This window comes from Camelus dromedarius, chromosome 28 (assembly GCF_036321535.1).
Source record: "Camelus dromedarius isolate mCamDro1 chromosome 28, mCamDro1.pat, whole genome shotgun sequence".
NCBI classification, from domain to species: Eukaryota; Metazoa; Chordata; class Mammalia; order Artiodactyla; family Camelidae; genus Camelus; species Camelus dromedarius.
The window spans coordinates 14,594,464-14,620,263 of record NC_087463.1 but is presented as its reverse complement, the minus strand read 5'-3'; positions in this window follow the sequence as shown (position 1 = coordinate 14,620,263).

Here is a 25,800-nt window from a genome sequence, read left to right as displayed (position 1 = left end):
CCCACCAGCATGAGTCTCAGTGATGGGCCATGGCATACTGCTTCCTTGTCATCTGTCCTGTGTTGCCATGATTCCAAGGGGCCCCATGTCTCAAAGCACTGCAGTGATGGTGCCCTGAGGACACATCATGACCTCCTGGGACTGGCTTGAAAATAAGATAATAAAATTAAAATTTCTCCAAAAATGTACAGTTTAAAGAGTTTTAACAGATTATATATAGATATATACATTTATACATAACACATCTGTGGAAATCTACAAACCACTAGCATAATTAAAATATAGGATATTTTCATCACCACCAAAATTTCTTCTTTACTATTTGTAGTTTATTCCCCCATCACTTCTCTGCTCCAGGCAACCACTGATCTGCTTTCTGTCAAGATAGACTGGCATACATTTTCTAGATTTTTAAAACATAGAATTATACAGTATGTACTCTAGTGTCTGGCTTCCTTTGAGATTCATCCATGTTGTCCAACATATTAGTAGTTCCTTCCTTTTCACTGATTAGTAGTATTCCAGTGGACGGAAAGGAAGTACTGGCATACAATTTATGTATTTTTCTGCTGACAGACCCTTTTGTTGCTTCCAACTTTGAGCTATAATGAAGTTGCTGTGAATATTTTTGTACTTGACATTGTGTGAACATGTTTTCATGTCTAGGAGTCAACAATGTCTCACCAGCATTGTTCATTATCAATCTTTTTAATCTCTGCCAATCAGGTAATTAAAACATGATGATTCATTGTTTGGAAATGCATTTGTTTAATTATTTGAGAATGGCAGCTTCTTTTCATACATGTATTTGCCATTGTGTTTGCCCTCTCTGACTATTTGCACATCCTTTGCCCACTTTTCAAATGTGTTATTCATGCTTTTCACAGAGCCTTTTAAATATTAGGACTATTATTGCTAATATTATTTGTATTTAGATCTTTGGTCTGGCTGGAAGATACTCTGAAATAAGGGGTGAAGTGGGGATTTACAGGAAGACAAGCCTGAGGCCTTGTCCTGCTGGAGGCTGGTTGCATTTCTGCGAAGCCTGGGAAATCGATGTTTAGTTTACCTTGTCTTGCAGTGAACATTCAGGAAAGTCCAGAAGCTATTTTGAACAAGTTACTTAGACTTAGTGAACACCAGGCACAAAGCCAGAATTTCCAGAACAGTCAGGAGAGTCCGGGGTTGGGGGGGCATGAAGACTCACCAGGGACAGGAGGGTGAGTGCTTCTCTTGCCAGGAGAATGATACCCTAGGCAGCTGTATGTTCTCCTGGGAAGTCTCATGGGCGGGACCTGGAAGGCCCACACCTGGGACCAGGCTGCCTTGGAGTTTGCGTGGCTTGTCCCTGTTGTCTTCAGACACATTTCAGTATCACCTGCCTTTAAAGAAACGTTGCATCCTTGGCTATATTTGTTGGCATCTTTCCATCAAACATGTTACCCTCCCGTGTTGGAGCCTGCCAACATTTTTTCCAAATGGCTATCCAACTGTCCATCTGTAGATCATCCATTAAATACTGTGTCTTTCCTGCCTGATTCTAGTTTTCATTTTGCTAGTTCTATCCCATTGCCCTGTTCATGACCGTCATACCCCTATTTTCATGTTGGTTTGCTTTCTCGTAAGTTGTAATGGCTGGTAGGGCAAGTCCCTCCCATCCCCCTCCCTTCAGAAAACTCCTGAACACCCTATTCTTATGTGTTTATTCCTCCCGATACCTTGCATCACAGAACCTGGGAGGACCTTTTCTGATAGAGCACTCATTAAGCATCTATATTTGGTTGGTAATAAACTCATAAACACTTGGCCACAGAGGACTTTGGTCCATGCTGCCAGGCTGGGCCGGTCAGGCCTGGGACCTGGCTTGGAGGTGGGGGGACACTTAATTCAGAGAAATCACCAACAGCTAGAAAGAGCAAAAGTTCTATGCTCAACATCTTGGGAAAATTAGCAGAATTAGGGGAATATAGGCCAGGGTTCTGAGCAACGGATATGGTCACAAAACCTAAGACAAAAATCAAAGCCTAAGTTTGATTTCTTTTTTAAGAATAAATCTCAATTTGCAGATACTAACTACTATATATAAAATAGATAAACAACAAGTTTCTACTGGATAGCACAGGGAACTATATTCAGTATCCTGTAGTAACCTATGACGAAAAAGAATATGAAAAAGAGTGTATGTATGTATATGTATGACTGAAACATTCTGCTGTGCACCAGAAATTGACACAGCATTGTAAACGACTCTACTTCAACTAAAAAAAATAAAGTTGAAAAAAGAACAAATCTCAAAACATGGTCTGTGTAAAAGACATTAAAGTAACAGTTACAGAGCGGAATTTCATCTTTATGAAAGGCATTGAAGCCAAGGGCTTCCAGTTCACAAACAGGCTGTGTTTGTGGTGGTTTACAATCCTCCCTTCACAAAGTGCGTTAGGGGGTTTCTTCTTATTTCCCCACGAAACAGTTCTTTAACAAGGAATCGGAGCCCCAGTCAATGCCTGATGCTCAATTAAAAAAGAAATTACAGTAAACACCGTAATCAACAAGTGTGATAGTCTGAGTTTCTTGGTGACAACAAAATAAGTCGTCTTGGCAAACTTAAGTAAGAAAAACAATGCATTGAAAGGATAACCAGTAGCCCAGAGGATTAACGGGACTATTGGGGAACAAGGCTTGGGAAATGGGTTGGAACAGAACGAGCACCAGCAGCTGGGAGCACTGCCAAGTCTGCTCAGAGGGACTGTCCGCCGAGGACACGCCACTGCCATGTGGGCCCCACACGCCTGGACACTCCCCACCGGCTGCTGGCCGCCCTGCTGCCCCGGCTGGTGATAATCTTTCACTGCATCTTTGCTTCACTCCTTGAGGGTCAGAGTCCCAGCTCCCAGAACACACGTGGCCAAGCCTGGGTTCCATGTCCACGCCCTTGTCACCAGCAGCAATGCCAGGGACTGCCTGTCATTCTCTGTCTCCCATAGTGGGGCACATCCTCATATTGTAACATTACTGCCAACCAGGAAGGGTATTCAGATGCAACATGCTACACAAATGAAGGAACAACGAAAGGTCCTCTACAACAGAGAAAGAAATCTGTCAAGCGGTTGCATAGCACCAAGCTTAAGGCAGAACAGTCCCCGGACACTGACATTATACTTGGTATAAGGCATTTTCAAACTGCACTGAGCAAATAGTCTCATGCAGCCATTCAACCCAGTCACATGCCCTGCACATTTCCTTAAAAGCTGAGGATAAGGGGAGGAGGGTCTAGCTCAGTGGTAGTGTGTGTGGTTAGCATGCACAAGGTCCTGGGTTCAACCCCGAGTACCTCCCTTAAAAAAAAGTAACAAATGAATAAGCCTGATTACCTCCCACACCCCCCACCCTCAAAAAAAAAAAAAAAAAAAAGAAAAGCTGAGGATAAACACTGTTAACACTCTGCTTTCTCCTTTTATCACTCATCTTACAGTACTGACTTCAGATGGGGTGGTAGGGTAATAAGATGGATTTTTAAAAATACATGTATCAAACTTTTTACATCTAAGTATCTACAGTTTCCTTTTCCAGCAGCCACCACGTGGATCTCTGCTCTTGTTCCAACAAGTCAGGCATTTACTCAACACTCCTCTCTTAGACATGTCTTTAAACAATCACCATAAAATCAACCCCTAAGGTTTTAAATGTTTGTCGACAAAAATAATCAAGTTATAAAAGAACATACACCAAAAAAACTCCAGTCACAAAGAGGACAAAATCATGTACATCCAGACGATAGATAGTTTCGTCAGAAATACGTGTGTGGTCAAGTTATGAAGAAAATTAAAGGAATATTCAGAAAAATGGTTTCCTCTAAGGGGGAGCTGTAATCAGAGAGAGAGACAAAGGGGGATTTCTAAATGATTTAAATATTATCATTCTATCATATTGGTTTAATCTGAGAGGTGAGAGTGTCGGCATTCATTTTATGGTCATCTTTTAAACACACATGTACACTTACAGACTTTTCAGTAGATAGATTGATGACAAAGATAAAAATATAGCCAAAGATACCCCTCCCCTCCCTCCGCAAGAAAGAAAGATAAGGTGGGGCACTGTCTTATATTGCGGTGGGAATGCAAGGATCCTCATCACAATATTATTAATAAATTAGAAAAAGGAGAAACAAATCTACACGTCCCCGAGTAAGGGAATTGTAAAATTACTATCTACCGCTGGGTAACAATAAGCTGCTGTTTAAAAAGTCTTCAAAAATCTTTAATAATGCAAGAAAATACTAATGTAGCATTATTGTTCAATGGAAAAGGCTGCATATAATCTTAGCTTTGATAAAAGTAGACGTGTAAGAGCACATGGTAAATAAAGGCTAGAAGGAACAGCATAGTATTTCCAGTGACTGCCGCTGGGTAGTGTTTCATTTATTTCCTTTATTGTGCGTGATGAATATTTTGGAAAACACAAATGAACATGAGTTTGTTTTACAATGAGGGGAAACATCGTTTACAAGGAAAAAATCAGATTATTGGTTAAATTTTCTTGAAGACACGTTTTATTGCTTTATGGTCCCAGAACACTCTCCCTTTTGCTCCTTCGTGCTGTAATTCATTTTATTCAGTGTGGCTGTACCCCTCTCCTCCTGGTGTGACTTTCAGAGCGAGGCCCTACTGCTGGCCAAGAGCAGAAAGGTACCAGGAAGCAGGACGGTAAAAGGACCAGTGGGGTCCCTGGACCCTGGCTCAGGCTGAAGCAGCGTGGAGCATCCTGGAAGCTCAGTGCAGATGGAAGGATTCTCCTGGAAGCTTCTCCCTCACTTGTTTGGAGGAGGAAAAGCATCCTGTTGGGAGAGGGAGGAGGAGCCCCTCACTCATCCTCCTGCTGCTCATGGCCTCTCTTCCCCGCCCCATCGACCTGGGTCCTGAGGTTGGGGATGGTGACTTCACTAGGTCTGCAATACCCAGCCCGCCAAGCTCTGTGAGCAGGTATCCAGCTGAATGTTGGTGTATTTCTTTAGAATGTGGATGTATTAGTTTCCAATGATTGCTGTGACAAATGACCTCAGTCCATGGCTTCAGGTAGCAGAAATGCATTCCCTTATAGAACAGGGCTGAGTTCTTTCCTGGAGGCTCTAGGAGAGAATCTGTCCCCTTATCTTTTCTGGCTTCATGAGGCCACCCACATGCCTTGGCTCATGGACTCCCTTCCTCCACCTTGAAAGCCAGAGAGGTTTCCACTCTCTGGAGTTTTTTCATAGTTACATCTCACTCACTGACCTCAACAAGAAAAGGTACTCTTAAGGACTCCTGTGATTAAGTTGGGCCCAGCTGGACAATCGAGGAAAATCTCCCAATTTCAAGGTCTTTATCCTTATTTATATCTGCAAAGTCCTTTTTCCATTTTAGGTAAACATTCGCAGTTTCTGGGCTTAGGATGTGGGCACCTTTGGGTGTCCTCCCATAGTGGGTATCCGTGGTGTTTTGTTTTTTGTTCTTTGGTAGCTTTCAACCTCAGTCATGGTTCCAGGACCCTAGAAAAAGTCTGACTCAGCATCTCGTCTTATGTTCCTCCTCCAGTACAAGAGATTTTCTAATAAAAGATGTCTGTTCCGTGGGGCTATCATGGGAATACACAGCAAAATGCAATCTTAAGGGCTTCCTGCCTGGGACACAGTAAGGGCCTAATAAATGTGCCATCATCATCAGTAGGAATTCTTACACAGCAAGGCTGCCAGGGACAGCTTCTTGGGCATGTGAACAGTCAGCCTGAATAGTTACACAGGCTGAAGTCCCTAGTTACTCTCTCGACAAGGGGCCCCACATTTTTATTCTGCACTGGGCTCTATTAATTATAAAGCTGGTCCTAAAGATTCCCCATCATGGGAAATCCTCTCATAGCCAGTTTGCTAAGTTCACAGTTCCTGCTGAGCTTCTTGGAAAGCTCTTTTCTTGTAGAGCATGGGCTACAAGACCGTTTGATTTCCCCAAAAAAGCAGATCCTGAAATAAGGACTTAGGTGCAAATCGATTATTTGGGAGATGATCTCAGAAAGCACAATGAGGGAGCAGGGCAGTGAGACAGGGTAAGAGGGCGGCGAATAAAGGTATGTTAATGAGAGGGTCACTGCTGTGGGCCACGAAGGCTCAGGCTGCTGGGGAGCCTCTGACACCCGAGGTCACAGACCCCTCAGAACTGTCCCTTCAGGAAGAGGTGAGGAATCAGGGGTGTTTTTCCACCTACTGCATCCCTCACTGGCTAAGTGCTGCTCCTGAAGAATGAACCAGCCAGTTCTTCTGGGTCTGCACCAGGTGTGGGTCTGAAGCTTTCTAGCTGGAAGACCCAAGGCCTTAAGATAGGAAGCCACTGATGCGTGTGGAAAAAGAACCCCAACCCATTTGGCCCTGGATTTATTCTCATTTCAGAACACACTGACTGTTGAAATACCATGGTCCGATAGAAGTAATTCTGAACTAAGCAGTGAGACAGTTGGGTCTTGGTTCGGATTCTGCTGTGTGAGCAGGTCAGGTCCCCTGGGCCTCTTGCATCGTCTGTGCAAACAGACTTGGATGATATCGAAATTCCTTCTAGTTTCAATGTTCTATTCTAATTTGTCTCTGTAACCAAGAATGTTGAGCTTGGGGGAGGAAAAATGCCAATCCACCAAACAAGGAACTCATTAAAATAGAAAAGTCTCATTAATTTTTTTTTTTCGGGAGAACTGAATTCTTAAAAATAGGGAGGCATATTGAATAAGAGAGCAGGAGCAGCTGTTCTATTTTTCTCTGAGGATAGAATGAAAGGGACTGGACTTAAATTGTGCCAAAAGGGATTTATTTAAATTAGACACTAAAAAAATTGTGAGATAATGCCATGTGTTGCCCAAGGAGTCTTTGGAAGCCACTATCTAGAGAAATGTTTAAAAGGTTGTGTTTTATTTTTATTCTTTAAAGCATACATACATGTTTCCATACAGTCTTTTGTACACATTCTATATCTCATCATAGAATGAGAAAGGTTAGCTAAGTCTTTCTAAGAGAAAATGACAAATAGGAGGCCCACATTCACCACCACCACTCCCCACCTATGGCAGTGGCAGACGTTACTAATCAATCACTGATCTCTTCCTGTCCAAACCCGGACAAGGCCTCATAATTTATCTTAACACCAAGACCCAGGCAGCCACTACCAATCAATTACAGCGAGTTAGTGAGTAGAAACCTATCTGCCCTCTTAGGTCTTTTGTGATTCTGGGGTCTCATCCTATGATGAGGCTTATGACTATTTCACTCGCACTCATAGGTGTCTCAAAAGAATTTGAGAAAAACCTTTGAAAACATAGTGTTCCTGAACCTCCTCAAGTATGCCAATCACAGTGCTCCTGCCTGGGAACTTTAGCCCTTAAGAACTGTCTCTTCTTATTGAAATGCAGGTTCTAGGACCTCTCCCCCAGAAATTCTGATTACTATGGGAAGAGGTCCAGATCCTGCTCTTTCCCAAGTGATTCTGATGCAGCTGATCAGGTGATTACCCTTGGGAGGCATTGCCACTGAAGGACGGAGGCAAGTCAAGGGCTCACAGTTCAGATTCGGGGAACTGGGTGAGAAATAAACATTCCATGTTTGCAAGTTCAGTTCTAGGCTGTTCCTCTTCCACCCCATCTGAAGTTCTACTTCCAAGCTTGGCCCAGACTCTGCCTGAACTTTCTGCCACAGAAACCAGCTCTTCTAGGTTGGTTACCCAAGCTGTCTTTCTGGTTGGGATGCAGGTCATATTGAAGCTCCAGAAAACCTTCTATCAAGTTGCTTATTACCTGCTAATGTAATAAGGTCAAGAAATTATGCTCTTTAATTTGCTGTGACTTCTAACTGTCTCTGGTATTTCAGACTTGTATCAATAATCCATCCCTTAACTTTTTCCTGTGCGTAGTTTTTCTTTTCTTGACTACATTTTCTTGCAGCTAGACACCAACCAGTTTCACTTTTTTTTTTTTACATTTCAAAACAATCACCATGATAAGTCTAGTTACCATGTGTCACCATAAAAAGATACTGTATAATAATTGACTATATTCCCCACACTCTACATTTCATACCCATGACTCATTTATTTTGCAACTGGAAGTTTGTACCACTTAATCTCCCTCACCTTTTTCTCTCCTCCCACCAAAACCTACCCTCTGTCAACAACCTGTTTATTTTCTGTATGTATTACTCTGTTTTGGTTTAGTTATGTTGTTCATTTGTTTTGTTTTTTTAGATTCACGTGTAAGTGAAATAGTACAGTATTTGTTTTTCTCTGTCTGACTTTATTTTACTTAACACAACCATCCATGTTGTGACAAATGACAAAGTTTCATTCTTTTTTTGGCTGAGTTCTAGTCCATTGAATATATGGACCACATCTTCTTTATCTATTCATCTATTCATGGGTACTTGGGTTGCTTCCATATCTTGGCATTGTAAAAAATGCTATAATGAGCATAAGGGTGCATATATCTTTTCTAAGTAGTGATTTGCTTCCTTCAGATAAATACCCAGGAGTGGAATTGCTAGATCTTATAGTCATTCATTTTTAACTTTTCAGGGAATCTCCATACAGGTTTTCATAGTGGCTGCATCAATTTAAATTCCCACCAACAGTGTACAAGTGTTCTCTTTCCACCACATCCTTACTAACACTTGTTATTTGTTGTCTTTTTGATGATAGCCATTCTGCTGGGTCTGAGTTGACATCTCACTGTGGTTTTGATTTGCATTTCCCTGGTGATAAGTGATGTTGAGTATCTTTTCATGTTCCTGTTGGCCATCTGTATGTCTTCTTTGGAAATATGTCTATCAGATGCTCTGCCCATTTTCTAATTGGGTTATTTCTATTTTTGGTGTTGAGGTGTATGACTTCTTTGTATATTTTGGATGTTAACCCCTTGTCGGATATATTGTTTGCAAATATCTTCTCCCATTCAGTAGGTGGCCTTTTTGTTTTGTTAATAGTTTCCCTCACTGTGCAAAAGCTTTTCAGTTTGATGTAGTCTTGTTTATTTTTGCTTTTGATTCCCTTGCCTGAGGAGACATATCCAAAAAAGAATTCCTAAGACCAAGGTCACAGCATACTCCCTATGTTTTCTTCTAGAAGTTGTATGGATTCAGGTCTTACCTTCAAGTTTTAATCCATTTTGAATTTATTTTTGTATATGGTATTGAGGAAGTAGTCCAGCTTGATTCTTTTGCATGTAGCACTCAGTTTTCTCAGCATTATTTATTGAAGAGGTTATCTTTTCCCCATTGAACATTACTGACTTCTTTGTCATAGACTAATTGCCCATATAAGTGTGGGTTCATTTCTTGCTCTCAGTTCTGTTCCATTAATCTATAGGTCTGTTTTTGTGCCAGTACCATGCTGTTTTCATGACTGTAGCTTTTTGTATAGTTTGAAATCAAGGAGTGTGATACCTCCAGATTTGTTCGTCTTTATTAAAATTTTTTTGGTTACTTGAGGTCTTTTGTGTGTCCATATAAATTTTAGAGTTGTTTGTTCTAGTTCTGTAAAATGCCATCGGCATTTTGATAGAGATTGTCTTGAATCTGTAGATTACCTGGGTAGTGTGGCCATTTTGACAATAATAATTCTTTCAGTACTTGGGCATAGCATATCTTTCCCTCTGTTTATGTCGTCTTCAATTTCTTTCCTTAGAGTCTTATAGTTTTCTGAGTACAGGTCTTTTACCTCCTAAGTTACATTTATTCCTAGGTATTTTATTCCTTTTGATGCAACCATAAATGAAATTGTTTTCTTAATTTCTCTTTCTGATGGCTCGCTGTTAGTGTATAGAAATGCAACAAATTTCTGTATACTAATTTTGTATCCTACAACTTTACCAAGTTCATTGATGCATTCTAGTAGTTTTTGGTGACTTCTTTAGGATTTTCTATGTATGGTAACATGTTATCTGCAAACAGTGACAATTTTACTTCTTCCTTTTCAATGTGGGTTCCTTTATTTCCTTTTCTTGTCTGATTGTTGTGACTAGGACTTCCAATACTATGTTGAATAGAAGTGGTGAGAGCAGGTGTCCTCATCTTGTTCCTGATCTTAGAAGAAATGCTTTCAGCTTTTCACTGTTGAGGATGGTGTTAGCTGTGGGCTTGTCATATCTAGCCTCTATTATGTTGAGGTATGTTCTCTCTATATCCTTATTGCCATGTGATTTGAGAGTTTTTGTCATAAATGGATGCTGAATTTTGTCAAAGGCTTTTTCTGCATCTATTGAGATGATCATATGATTTTTATTCTTCAGTGTGTTAATATCATGTCACATTGATTGATTTGTGGATATTGAACCACCTTGTGTTGCAGGGTGATGCTGGCCTTGTGGAATGAGTTTGGCAGTGTTCATTCTGTACAATATTTTGGAAGAGTTTGAGAAGGATAGATGTTAACTTTTCTTTAAATATTTGGTAGAATTCACCTAGGAAGCCATCTGGTCCTGGATTTTTGTTTGTCAGGAGTTAATTTTTTTTTATTACTAATTTAATTTCATTACTATTAATTGGCTTGTTCAAATTTTCTATTTCTTCCTAATTCAGTCTTGGGGGATTGTACATTTCTAGGAATTTTTCCATTTCTTCCAGGTTGTCCATTTTATTGGCATATAATTTTTCATAATGTTCTCTTATGATCCTTTCTATTTCTGTGGTGTCATTTGTAACCACCCAGCTTTCTTTTTGTTTCCATTTGCATAGGATTCCTTTTTCCAACTCCTTACTTTCAGTCTGTGTGATCTGTTAGATCTTAGATCTAAAAGGAGTCTCTTGCAGTCAGCATAAAAATGGGCTTCATTTTTGTATCCGTTTAGCCACTCTATGTCTTTTGATTGGAGCATTCAGTCCATTTACATTTAAAGTAATTATTGATAGATATGTACTTATTGCCTTTTTGTTAATTGTTCTAGGGTTGTTTTGTGGTTCTTCTTTATTCCTTCTTCTTTTGCCTTCTTCCTGTGTGATTTGATGACTATCATCAGTGTTATGTTTGAATTCCTTTCTGTTTTTTGTGTGTGTGCATCTATTATAGATTTTTGGTTTGTGGTTACCATGAGGTTTATATATAGCACTCTATATATATACATGATTATTTTAGGTTGCTGACCTCTTAATTTCAAATGCAATTTAACAACCCTGCATTTTTACTGCCCTGCCAATGATGACCATTTTTGACATCATATTTTACATCGTTTTGTTTTGTGTATCCCTTAACTACTTACAGTGACTATATATAGATGATTTTACTACTTTTGTCTTTTAACCTTCCTACTAGCTTTATAAGTGGCTGATCTACTACTTTTACTGTGTATTTGCCTTTACCAATGAGATTTTTCCTTTCATAATTTTTATATTTCTAGCTGTGGCCTTTTCTATTTAGAGAAGTCCCTCTAACATTTCTTGTAAAGCTTTGGTCATGCTGAACTCTTTTAGCTTTTGCTTGTCTTTAAAACTTCTGATTTTTCCTTCAAATCTGAATGAAAGCCTTGCCAGGTATTGTATTCTTGGTTGTAGGTTTTTTCCCTTTCATCACTTCAAATATATCATGGCACTCCCTTCTGGCCTAGAGTTTCTGCTGAAAAGTCAGCTGATAGCCGTATGAGAGTTCCCTTGTGTAGAGTTTGTTGTTTTCTCTTGCTAGTTTAATATTTTCCCTTTAGCTTTAATTTTTGCCATTTTAATTACAGCGTGTCTTGGTGTGGTCCTCTTAGGGTTAATCCTATTTGGGACTCTGTGCTTCCTGGATTTGGATGTCTGTTTCCTTTCCCAGGTTAGGGAAGTTTTCAGCTATTATGTCTTCATATATGTATTCTGCCTCTTTCTCTCTCTTCTCTTTCTGCGACCCCTATAATATGAAAGTTATTATGCTTGATGTTGTCCCAGAAGTTTCTTAAACTGTCCTCATTTTTAAAATATTCCTTTTTCTGTTTAGCTTCAGTGATTTCCACTACTCTGTCTTCCAGTTTGCCGATTTTTTTTTCTGTATTATCTAATTGACTTTTGATTCCAAAGAGAACATAATGTGACTATGGAAGCAAAATGCTACACTGCTGAAAAAGCTGGAAGAAGTAAACAAGATCCAAGGGATGTAGGCAGCATCTAGAAGTGGAAAAGGCAAGGAAACAGATTCTCCCCTAGTGCTTCCAGAAGGAATCAGCCCTACTGACATTGACTTTATTACAGTGAAACCTATTCTGGGCTTCTGACCTCCAAAACTATAAGGAGAATTATTTGTGTTGTTTTAAGCCACTAAGTTTGCGCTGATTTTTTATAGCATCAATGGGAGATGAATAAATCTGGGAATATCAGACTGAAGATGGCCAAGAGGGGGCCCAAGGTGTGAAAAGAATTGTCTGTCACTTATTCTGGAAGAGCTGGACTGTAGATCTCAGTGTGATATGGAGCCAGAGAAAGACTGAAATTGAAAGCCTAAAACCTGCTGGGGAAAGAGTGGTGAGGTTATGTGAAGAGTAGGATGTACACAGAAAAGTACTTGGTGGCCAGAGTCAAAGCAAAATTGTAATCAAGTTCTATACACATTCTCTATGGGACTAGACTAGCCCTCTACGCTGTTTAGGGTACAACTAATGTACCCACATTTACTGTTGAGTGCAGACAATCACTCCTTTTGTTGGTAATAAGGAGTACAATAAAAGTTCAATCTATTCCCCTCCAAGTCTCCCATACCCTTCCCATGATGCATTTAGAAATCCTCTAGTGCTTGTTAGGGTCTTGAACTGGTATCATGGAAAGCTGGCTTTGTGCTCTCTGAGATGATTCTCTGTATAGGGTGCTTGATGGACTTTTCAGGGATCCCGGTTGCTAAGAACCCCTCTCTGCCATTCTCTTGTCTCTTGACTCTGCTGGCTGCACCCTTGACAGGAGATACTGGACATAAGGATTGACATATAGATCAATGGAATAGAATTGAGAGTCCAGAAATAAACCCCTACAATTATGGTTGATTGATTTTTAACAAGGTTACAAAGATAATTCAAAGGAGGAAAAAATAATCTTTTCAACAAATGGTGCTAAGATAACTGGATACCCACAAGCAGAAGAATGAATTTTGACCCTTACCTCACAGTGTATACAAAAGTTAACTCAAAATAGATCATAGACCCAAATGTAAAAGATAAAACTCTTAGAGGAAAACATAATAAATCTTTGTGACTTTGGCTTAGGCAATAGCTTCTTAGATATGACACCTAAAGCACAAGCAACCAAAGCAGAAAATTGATAAATTGAACTTCATCAAAATTTAAAAAGCATGTGCCTCAAAGGATACAATCAAGAAAGTAAAAGGACAGCTTGCAAAATGGGAGAAAGTATTTGCAAATCGTATAAATGATGATGGGCTTATAATGAGAATATACAAAGAAATCTTACAATTTAAGAATAAAAAATAAATAACCCATTTAAAAATTGGCAAAGGACTTAAACATTTCTCCAAAGAAAATATACAAATGGACAATAAACACATGAAAAGATGCTCAGCATGATTAACCATTAGGTAAATGCCAATCAGACCCACAATTTCACGCTCACTAGGATAGCCAGAATTGAAAAGACAGAAACGAGGCTCGCACAGGCATCTCTTGTCTGTGTGGGCCACTGTTGACTATGGCAGCATAACCTAATAAACTCCTTTTCTATTCTAAAAAAAAAAAAAAAAAAAACAGGAAATAAAAAGTGTTGGTGAGGATGTGGAGAAACTGGAACTCATACATTGCTAGTGGGAAAGTAAAATGGTGGGGTGTGGGGATAGCTTAGTGGTAGAGTGCATGCTTAGCATGCATGAGGTCATGGGTTCTATTCCCAGTACCTCCACTAAAATTTTTGAAAATATAAATAAATAAAAATAAATAAACCTAATTAACCACATACCCCCAAAAAGAAAAGTAAAGTGGTGCAGCCACTATGGAAAATAGTTTGGCAATTTCTCATAAAGTTAAATACAGAATTACCATATGCCTCTGCAGTTCTGCTCTTAGATACGTGTCCAAGAGAACTGCAAATGTAAGTTCACACAAAAGCTGGCCCATGAATGCTCATAGCAGCATTGTGCATAATAGCCCCACAGTGAAAATGACCTCAATGTCCATCAGTGGATGAAGGGATAAACAAATTGTAATATAGCAGATATAGCCATACAATGGAACATTGTTCGGTCATAAAAGGAAATAACGTATTTTTAAGGCGAAAATATCATCCTCACTGAAAGAAGTCTGTCACAAAAAGCCACATAGTGTATGATTCCATTTATATGAAATGTCCAGAATAGATAAATCCATAGACATAGAAAATAGATTGGTGGCTGACAAGGGCTATGGGAAGGGGGAATGGGGAGTAACTTCTAATGCATATGGGTTTTGAGGGGGAGATGATTAAAATCTTCTATAATTAGTTTCCATGGTTCTATAATTCTGAGAATATACTAAAACCTACCAAATTGTACATCCTAAAAGAATGAAGTTTATGGTACATGAAGTAAATCTCAATGTAGCTGTTATTTAAAAAAAGAACAAGGAGAAGAAAGAAATTGGATGATTCACCAAATTCTTGAAGGACTTGAAGAACCGTGCTCAGGGTGAAACAGCTAGGAACAGTGCCCTAGGACCCGCTGCAGAATTGGTCTATCGGGACCCTCCTGTCATGGCCACTGTGTGCCAAGGGTCACGTGGAGCCGTGCCCTAAGCACACTGCCACCCTTGGCCCAGGAAGTCAGACTTGCTGCCATGAGTGTTCCCAATTCAAAATTGCGGGTAGTGTCTGATCAGAAGGTTTTAGGCCATGTTTATGGCCAGCTGCAAGGCAGGCTGGAGGAGTGGTACCAGCGTCTTCCAGGATGGAAGTTAGACCACCAAACTCATAAGTGAGAAGCCCCTCAGACAAAAAGATGGGCCAACTGCTAAATTACCAGAAAAGAACGTTAAATGACTCCAGCAGCATCACATTTATTTTGTGACTTTTCCTGTATTTCTGTAGATGAGAACAAAACCTCTCCATCACAGTTTCTGTCCTTTCTCTCAATTATTACTTCCTTGTCCCTCAGCGGTCCCCTGATAATTGTCTATACTGAATCTCTGTTTGCTGCCAAGCTGCATTTCAGTTGGCATAACCAAGATATTAGCTCTTAGGGTTTCATACTGTTCCAGGGTATTTAACTGTAATAGGAGACTATTGGGAATGAAAAAGCTTTTATGATAGAGAAATCTGAATAGTGGGAAAAAGAGCAAACTTTGGACTAGGGTGGTCCTGAATACGAATTTCAACTCTGATCTCCAGTAAGTTTCTTACTTTCTGAGTCTCTTACTTTCTTACTCTTCTGTGTCTGAATGTGGGGATGATGTTTACCTCCTAAGGTCAGCGTGAGTGCTAGAGGGGGTTGCATTTGTAAAGCCCACAGCACTCTGGCCAGCATGCAATAGATGCTCAGTAAATGGAGATGATGTCAGAGCACATCCATGACACTAAGATGCTTTGGGAAGAGAGCAGCTGCATGCTTGAATGTGCTTGGTCACTGCCCGAAGCAGGTACTTAAGGAATGGTTAAGCCCAGGCACCCCTAGCAGAGCTTGGAGGCCAGGAGAGAGGAAAGGACACTTGAGGTGAAGCTGAGGACATTTCTGAAGATGGTTATGCTGAGTACGAAGGCTCTTGCACAATCTGCCCTTCTAGATCCAGGTCAAGCCAGAGCCTCCATTCTTGCATCTCAGCTGGTAGGAAAACCCCTCCTGCTTTCAATACCCTACAGTTTCCAATTCAGTCAACTTCATTACAAAAATTAAAAGTCAATGTAAGAGTCTGTGAAGGAAGTTAAAGCACGTGTATTTCAGGACGGCTCAGAGGGAGGAGCCGATAGAGTCGATCCCAAGAAGTAGAGGATTAGGAATATTGCAAGCCATGTAGCTACAAAAATAGCCTTTTTGGAGAATACACAGCTACTACTCAATGCTTCTAAACTATGCATTCACTCATTCAAACACATGCATGAAGACTCTACTAGTGCACACGGCCAAAGCTGCCTTCTCCTTTGCTTCATGTTTCCATGTGAGAGATGGTGGGGTTCAGGACATGCTACCCCCAAAATGTGGCTCCTTTGCATATTACAAGCTGGAGGAATCTAAGGAATGACCAGTGCAGGAAAGACTTTCTGACCTTCCCCTCAAGCAGATCATAAAACTCTCCTGTAGAGGAAAGGAACACTCTTATCTCCACGACAAAGGGACACCGAGAAGAGTCCAAACAGACCTTGCTAAATTTCCCCAGTTCACTGCGCCTATCTCCTACCCTCTGTCCTATCAAATTCCTCCTTGACTGTCCTCTCTTCATCAAAGCCAGCAAAAAACACTCAGGTTTATCCAGTTCTTCGGGTCCTCATTTCCTTATGAAGGATCTCATGCCATAGAAAATTTATGTTGAGTCAATTTGTGTGCTTTTCTCCTGTTAATCTGTCTCTGTCAATTAAATTTTCAGACCCAGCCTGAAAAGGTCAGGGCAAATATTTCCCTCTCAGGTACAGAGTAACACCTCTGACTGCTGGTATCTTCCACCCCTACCCGACCCCGCTCACTTTTCACCAGAACACATGCACGTGCACACACGCGCGAGCACGCACACACACACACACTTGAGAGACAGAGACTTGGACGGGGTGGGCGGGGGGCAGTGGTGGAAGCTTTTTCTCTTGTGTACCAGGGGTGTTTACCTCCCCAGCTGTGGGAGTGAAGCTGGCCTCAGGAGGGTATGAATGATAATGGAAGACAGAGAAGGGAAAACGCGTTAAGACTGCCAATGGCCGCCTCCCTGAGCCCCCTTCCCACCCGCCAGGCTCACAATGTTGGGACTGCGTTCTGTTCTTTCCCGAATGGCCTAGGACTTCCCCTCTGTATCAGGGACACTTCCTGTCTCCCTGGCCACATTTCTGCTTCAGAGCAGGGTGCTTCCTGTGCCTTCTCCCTATCACCACACCAGCTCGTGGACCATCCTTCTGGCCTGTCCTTTGGCTCCAGTACCCAGAGCCCACCTTCCCAGTGGGCCACAGCCCCTGCTTACAGCTAATGCCCTCGAGTCTGGTGGCTGTAGCCCCTTCTCTGGGTACTGCCTCCCACCGGGGTCTGCCTAGGCATCTCACTATGGCTCCCCATACCCGCCCTCTCCAATGTCCTGGCAGATGAAACTAGAATAGAGGGACAAAATGGAAGGGTTAAAAGCTCTGGGAGACAAAAGGAGCCCTTGTTGTCATCTGCCTTCACCTCCGGGCTCTTTGAAGAGCTGTGCCCATACACTGTAGTGTTAACATTCACCCTCTGATCCGCAGCACATGGGCCTCCCTTCCCGCCATCTGTGCAGCAACTTAACTGCCTGGCTTTGCATACTGCAGACAGTAAATAAACCAAGAGTCTCGACTTCTGAGAGAAAACCGAAGCACAGAAATTATGTTAATTCCATTCCTAACCTATTTACATGCCAACATTAATATGAATTATGTTACTGCTCCAGCTGTTTCATTGTTACAAATCATCTTCCATGATAAAACCATCAGGTATAAATAACCAGACAACTCCCCTGCCCAGCTGCCAACGCAATCGTGCTTAACCACAGTAGAAAATCTGGTACAGCGGCTGGGAATTGAAACCCCACCCCTCACCATGATTCAATGGTCCCAACATGGGTATTAACTATGATATTCCGAAGAAAACGTCAGAAATGATGAGCTATGGTAGCTGGACAGAGCTGGGGGTTATTTCAGAAGAACTTGAACCCCAAGCACTCCAGTCCTCTGGTTCACTGAGATCAATGCACACCACATTCTAATGAGAGTTGGATCTTACATAAATGTTGAGCAGATGGGCTGTAGCCATGCTTTTGTGCAAATGTAAATCATCTTCTAAATGATATGTGCTTGAGAAAGATACAACAGGCTCAAATTTCCAAACACAGAGGGGAAAAACCAGCTCACCCAAGTCCCATTATTTACTCAGCTGGTTTTGAACGCAAGTCTCCAAGCCAATGTTTTGAAGACTCTATCCCACTGTCTCAGGAACAGGGAGAGGGAGAGCGCTCGGCATGGACTCCTCTCTCTTTCCCAGGCCTCGGCAGCAAGCCATCTGCAGCGAGGGAGGAACTCTGCTGTTCCTTGGCCATGGTCCACGGAGGTTCACATTCGGATTCTTTTTTTTTCTTGAACATATTTTACATGGAGGTTTAATTAACACACAATGAAATGCACAGCCCTCAGATGCTCAGATGGATGAATTCTGACAACTGTATGTGCATATGTAACCGATACCCAAAACATGACGTAGACCGTATCCAACCACAGCAGAAGATCTCTGCCTCTTTCCCCAGCCGGGCAACCACTGGTTTGCTTTCTGTCTCCATTGAATTAGTTTTGTCTGTTCTAGAATGTCATGTAAGTAGAATCACACAGTAAGAACTTTTTTTGTGTTTAACCTCTTTCATTCAACATAACATTTTTGAATAATTCATTCACATTGTTGCATGCCTTCCTAGTTTGCTCTTTTTTGAAAATTGCTGAGTCGTATGAATGTGCTACAACTTGTTTAGCCATTTATCTCTCGATGGACATCTAGATTGTCTCCAACTATTGGCTTGAATCCAATGGAGAAAGGAGTCTTTTTAACAATATTGCTGGAACAACTGGATATATGTGTGTGGAAAAAAAAATTGAACCCCAATCCATGTCTCACTTCATATACAAAAGCGAATTGAAATGGATCATAGACCTACATGTTGGTTTGTGTAGGTCTGACAAGTCACAGCCACAAAGCTGCTAGAATAAAGCATAATAACTTCATGACCTTGGGATGAGCAAAGAGTTGTTAGACAGAATACAAAAAGCACTAATATAAATTGGAAATCATCAAAATTTTTAATTTCATCTCATGAAAAGAGACGATTAAGAAATGAGTAGACAAATCACAGATCAGGAAAAAAAATGCTCATTACAACGTATCTGACAAAGGACTTGTATCTAGACTATAAAAAGAATGCTTACAAGTCAACAATAAAAAGACAAACAACCCCATTAAAAATGACAAAAGACTTAAGACACTTTACAAAAGAGGCACAAATAGCCAACAAATTGACCCCAAAAAAGTGCTCAAAATCTTCAACCATCCAATTTTTAAAAATTCATGTGTGAAATTCATCCAATCAGTCCTTCAAATATCTTTTCTCATGCCCCCCCCCCCCTTACACTAGAAGGACCGGATATAAAATGCTAAACAGAAGTGGATTTTGTGTTTGAAGAGTCAGTCCTCTTAACCCTCTCAGACTCTATGCTTTCTGCTTAGTAATTAGAAAGCCTTTTCTAGAATTGCTGAGGTGAACAGGCCTGCAGCTGCCAGAGCTCTTCTTTGTGTGGTTCGGTGCTGCCAAAGGGAAAAATTCAGAGAACTCAAAGCCTCGGGCCACGCGTGGGAAAGGAAGCAGGTGACTTGTGGGCTGCAGGGAGAGCAGGTGCACCAGGAGGGAGGGAAAGTGGCGACAAGCATACAGAGGCTTCATCAGCAGGGGCTGAGCTCTGCCCTGTGTGACGTTCCGGTGCCGTGCTGCTTTTACAAGCAGAATAAAATAAAACTCTCCAAAGGCTAACTTTTCATCACTAGGTCATTTACAAGTGAAGACATTATAGCCTGGATGCTGCCTTCAGGCGACTGGACTTGGACCAGTAACCCTAAAGAATAGCAGTGTTTACAGTTCATCCAACGCAGCTTCTTACTGAACACCTTCCCTGTGTCTGTTGGGCTCTAAAGTAAGCATAGTGAAGGTCTGACTGCATGGTACACATCAGCAGGAAGCTGAAAAGATCTGAGACAGGCTGTTGTTCATCTCATTAGTCAACTCTCCAGACCAGCTAGCTAAAGAGAAGGAGTTCTTCTCCCTGTACAAGGAAGCTGAGCTGTGACAAATGTCCCTGAGCACTCAAAATAGTAGAAATCGGCTGCTGTTAGCTGTATGTTTTGTGTCGCTCTGAGTCTGGGAAACCTCTGGGATCAAGACCAAGCATTTTATTTGGATCGAGATTGGAGTTGGATTGAGATTAGATTCTGGTGAAAATCGAGTCTGCCTTTAACTAACTAGCTTCTAACTTCTAACTAACTTCGAACTGGCTTTAAGGACTGCGGCAAAGTGGAAGAAGAAGAGATGTGCGCTAAGAAGGAAGGAGTTAACTCGATGGTCTGAAATTTAACAGGGGCGTAGTGACATCTAATTGAATATCGTTCAAGTGTGAGGGCTGCCATATAAATAAATTCATCAGATAACTGATTCTCATCTGTTTTGAAAAGCAAGTCCAAAAGATATCATAAATACATTTTCTTTAACTCAATATACCCCAAATATCATTCCAATAAGTAACCAGTAAGAAATTCTCTAATGACGTATTTTACATCTTTTCTTAATACCAAGCTTTAAAAATCTGGTGTCTGTCTTACACATATGACACCTCTCAATTTGGGCTGCATTTCAAGCACCCAGCCACCACCGTGGCTCGGGGCCAGCTTCCACACTGGACAGCACAGATGTGGGATCTTACTGCTTAAGCCTGGCCTAGCCCTGCTTTTGCACATGTGTGTTTTCCTCTCAAGACTGCAGCTCCTTAAAGGCACGATGGACATCTATTTAACATTGTAGCTTTCGTGGTGGCCTGCCCAAAAGGGCTCCTTATCAAATACTGGTGAACTCAAGTTCACTGAATAAGGGCTTGTGATTAATCAGTTGTCTAATTTAGTCTCCTGAGTTTTTATTTCAAATGCAGGTGTTCTTTAAATTGTCATTTTTATGACTTAAAAAATGTACATTTTTCTCTGCTTGGTTATCTTGGGTGTACACAGAGCTGCTTTTCTGCATTGTATTTATTTGCTTTACAGGCAGCTTCTATTTTTCCTGTCAATCAGGGATGAGGATGTCGCCTATCCCTCCTGTCTCTCCGCCTCCCTGTCCCTCCACATGCTGCCTCCTAGGGATAGTCCCAGAGTGGGGGGGACAGTGGAAATAGTGACCAGGGACAGATGCTGTCTGCATTTCCCACGCCTGTTGGATAGAATCCCCCGGAGGGCCTGTGAGAGACACAGATTATCAGTAAAAGCAAAAAAAAAAAAAAAAAAAAAAAAAAGCTTCATTTTAGTTGGAAACTTTCAAGATGAAATAATACTTTGTCTGTATAGTAGTTTACCATTTTGCAAAGTATCTTTGAACTTGACCTCTTTTCATCCTTGAAGCAACCTTAAGAAGTCTGGAGGGTAAATGTTAGGCACTCCTCTTGTCATGTAAGGAGACCAAGACTGGGTGGCTTTGGGTGGACTGCCTAGCATCACACAGCTAGTGAGTGGCGGATATATTTCTGAACACAGGTCTTCTGATTCCAAGAGTCTCCCAAATGTTTAAGCCCAATAGTTTATAATTAGAGATTATTTCCACCAAATATTCAAATTATATTGGCTCCAATCCTGTCTTGCTAATTATCAGGAGTTAGCACCCTTCACTGTGTCCTCCAGAGTTCTGTGAGCATCTCGGTGCCTCTTCCCACTTGTCCAGGTGCATGTCCCCACTGGCTTCCGCTTTGCCCATCTTAGGATGTCACCTGACTCCTCCCTGTGCAACTGACCACCAGGGAGAGCTCACTGCTCCACCGTGCACCTCTGCCCTCTGCTGGTGGCTTTTGATCATAGCACCTCTCTGGCCACCTTTGGGGCATCATTCCAACGCGGGACCCACCTTACCTATTCTCCCCAAAGCATCTCAAGGGCCAAGTGGTCACTTTCAACTAAACGTTACTGAAGTGTTGCTCAGGGGACAGAGAAAAGAAAGTACAACTCAAAGTACAACTGATAACTTAAAGTAGATGTGGCTACAGGTTGAGCTTCCAGCCTGGACCCATCTTCAGAGTTCGTAACCATGCTTGGTTCTCAACCTACGTCCAGATGGAAGTGACGGCTCCCACGTTGCTATATACGGACGTCTGGAAAAGCTGGCATGAGAGTGCAGAGGGAAAAAGGACTTTCCCCTTTCCCTTTGTCTAAAGTTCACCTTTCAGTTTCTATTTCCTGACCTGACGTGGGCTGATAGGATTGACAGTGGGAGTGGCCACTCATCTCAGAAGTCCCTTCTCCTCCATGAGAGCTCACATGGGCTTGAGCAGGACGAATGAAATTACACTGGAGCACGGTCACCCAACATCACTAGATTCTGGGGCATTCAGATTCAAATGACCCTGCATCCAAGACATGTCCACTTCCTCTGCACAGTCTTTCCTTTTGAGCAAGGTCAACTTCAAGTCTGCAGAGCTCTCCTGTTCCCACGGAGACTCAAATGTCGATCTCCTGCTTGTTCAAGTACAGACACAACTCCCACGAATGGGCAATATCTTACAGACACAGAGCTACCTAACTCTCCGCCGAGAAAAATAAAATCTCCTCTAAGAAAATGACAAATCTCTTCTGGAAACACACACACACACACACACATACACACACACACACAGTTTGCAAAGCCAAGGAAAAGCTGAACTTTTTCCATCTGAGAATTTGCATTCAGACCATTTATCCAAGTCCAGTTTTCTCCCCAAAGAAGTCTGTGCCTCACTTTCTCTGCCTCTGCCTTGCCCTCTGCAAGGGGCTTCCTCTGACAAAGGGACAGCCTGCCCCACTGAGAAATTGAATATCCACCTCTCTGCAGGGAGAAAATCCTCCTAAACTTAAAGTGATGCTTCTACTAAACCCAGCAAGGTTTCCAAAAACTGATGGTGGTTCTAGTCGGGGCAGCCTGTTTTACCTGGGCACGACGCAAGCCCAGCCCTTTGCCCTGTACCCCTCGGCCCGCCTGGAACCATGTAGACGGAACAGAGCTTCACCTTTGCAGGATGACTCAGCCAGCATTGCGAACAGCAATTACTGTGCACTTCTAATACAATGATGCCTTCAGGGAAACTGGGCTGGGCGGGTCAGTCTGCCCTGGTATTAAATGGCCCCGGACAACTCTCCTTGGAGTTCTGTCTCCTGCTTTGGTAGTTTGCTCTCAGGCTGTCAAATTTCCCCTTTCGCTGCTGTCAATGAATCTGCTTCTGAGAGCATGATCTTCCCTTCTCAGCCTTGTTGTGGGCTGAGAATCCTGACAGCTAAGCTTAGTGAAACTGTTTCTAAATTATAAGGGTGTATATTCCAAGTGAGGATTTCAGGGTCCTCCATCTAAATAAAAAATCATGCACAGGGTAGAGAATATAATCAACTACGAAATACCTTTGTACAGTGACAGTTCACAACTAGAGTTCTCGTGGTCATCAGTTTGAAATGTACAGAAATATAGAATCACTATGTTGTGTAACAGGAACTAACAGTGTTGTAGGTCAACTGTACTTCAAAAACAAGCAAACAAACAAACTTACAGAAAAAGAGATGAGATTTGTGGCTACCAGAGGCAGGGGATAGGGACAGAGGGAATTGCAGGAAGGCAGTCAGAAAGTACAACTTGAAGTTATAAGATAAAAAAAAATACTAGGGGTGTGATGTGCGTGATAAATTAACGCTGCTGTATGTTATATATGAAAGTTGTTAAGAAAGTAAATCCTGAGTTCTCAACACAAGGAAAAACATTTTTTTCTATTTCTTTCATTTTGTATCTATGAGATGATGGATGTTCACTAAACTTATTATGATAATCATTTCATGATGCATGTAAGTCAAATCATTATGCTGTACACCTGAAACTCACGTTGAAGTTCCTTATGTCAATTTTATTCCCCCAAAACCCCAAAAAACCCACAAACAACAACAGCAACAACAAAATAAGAGTAACTGGTATAATTAAGAGTCACTGGGTAAATCTTGGTAAAACTTTTTGACGTACTTCCTAGAGAGTGAGAAAAGTAAGTGACTCTAATGATTGGGTAATAAATCCTGTTGCAAGTCTAATGGTTTCCAATTCTCTGCCTTGAGCAAAACTGAAGGAATGCTTAAGTGAGCTGTCGTCTGATTGATGAGGAATACGGCTTTTGGCATATGCCTTAGAAGGAGCCCAAGGAACCGAGTGCTGTTGCTATGAGAGAAATCCTCTGTCTCTATCTACTTACTTAAGTAAGCCAATGTTTGCCAGCACTTGAACCTATAAAGAATGGGGAGATGATTGTTGCTAAACTTGTCTCATTCTGCCTCAGATACGTGAGTTCATTGGAAAATAACACAAAAACACACACCTTCATCTACCTCACTGACATATGCATTTCAAATACCATTTTACTTTTCCTGCGCCGTTCCAATCTCTGCCTCCCTCGCTAAGGATAAACATGATTGCCTTTAGGATACAGATAATCCAGGATAATATTCCCATCTCAAGATCTTTAGCATAATCACATCTGCAGAGACCCTTTTTCCAAATAATGTAACATTTGCAGGTTTCAGGGGTTAAGAGCTGATATATTTGGGAGCCATTATTTGGTCTACTAAACCTGGTGAAGTGATGTTGACCTGGTTGTGATAAGCAGTCTGTTGGTAACTGAAACTTATCCACTGTGTCCGCCTGGTCATAGGGTCATTTGGGTTCCTAAATGCATAGGGTTACCTCCAACTACCATCCACTCTCAATCTGACAGCCCCTCAAACTCCAGGTGTCTGCCCGAGATAGGAATCTGGAGGAAAATATTTCAGACACTTGTTATTAGGGGTAGATACGGATGGAAATAGGACAGTGGGTTCCAGAACGTGGTCTGGGAAGGAATGTCGTGAGTCCACAGGGGAGAAAGGGGGATTCGTTGATCAAATACTGCTCTGTGCCAGGAATGTCATTTTATAATGGCCAGAGATTCCTGGAAGCCCATGTGTCCTCAGGGGGCTTCTGCATAGAGGAGGGACAATTTTCTAGGCCACAGGATGGCCTTTGAGGGGTCCAGTTGAGCTGAACAACCTGTAGTCCTATCTCCTAAATGCATCCCCCTGGGTGGTGGTGAGAAAAGAAAGAAGACAGGAGCAGGGAGAAGCAGGAGAGAACGTAAATTCATGCTCTGGTTTTGGATGCTGTTGCCAAATAATGAGAAAAAAGGGACGTAGAGTCTTGATGGAGACCCCCCAGCTCTGCGGTGTTTTTAACGGACACGTGGACTCAACGTGCAATTATCCGATGTCCTTCAGGACAGCCACACAAATGGGCTGCTGTTTTTGGAAATGTCGCTGTGAGGACCCTGCACTTGGTAAGCCCCCATTCAATATTCATTGATGCGTTGGTGTTTCCACTCTGGAAAGAAGGGCTTCAGCCATGCAAAGCACTTTTTAACGTTGGGCAGGTGGTGCGTCCTTTTCATTCGGTCCTGACATTTGCTGCACTGAGAACTCTGGGACTCTAATTCAGGCAGCTTGGCATTGTGTTTGGATTAGCACTGAACTCTTTTGAACCAACGCAGATGGTAGATAAAGGGTTTTCTTTGGGGTTTTAAGAGCATCATCTCTATCCATTTGTGGTGTTTAGACCATTCTGAGTCAATCAATGCAAATAAATGATTCAACGCTTTTCTCCTTTACTAACCTTTTTACTTATTTTCTCAATTCTACTAAACCATTTTGCGTTTTTTTATATTGCCCACTTGTTCACACACACACACAAGCACACAGAGTGTGTCCCTCATAACTTGGTGCCAGCTGCCATGTGACTAACAGGCAATCCGAGTTGCCTCTTGAGAGTCAATGGGAATATTAAATATTAAGAGTCCTCTGATTGGGTGTGAGTGGTTGGGAAATGATTTTAATCACCATG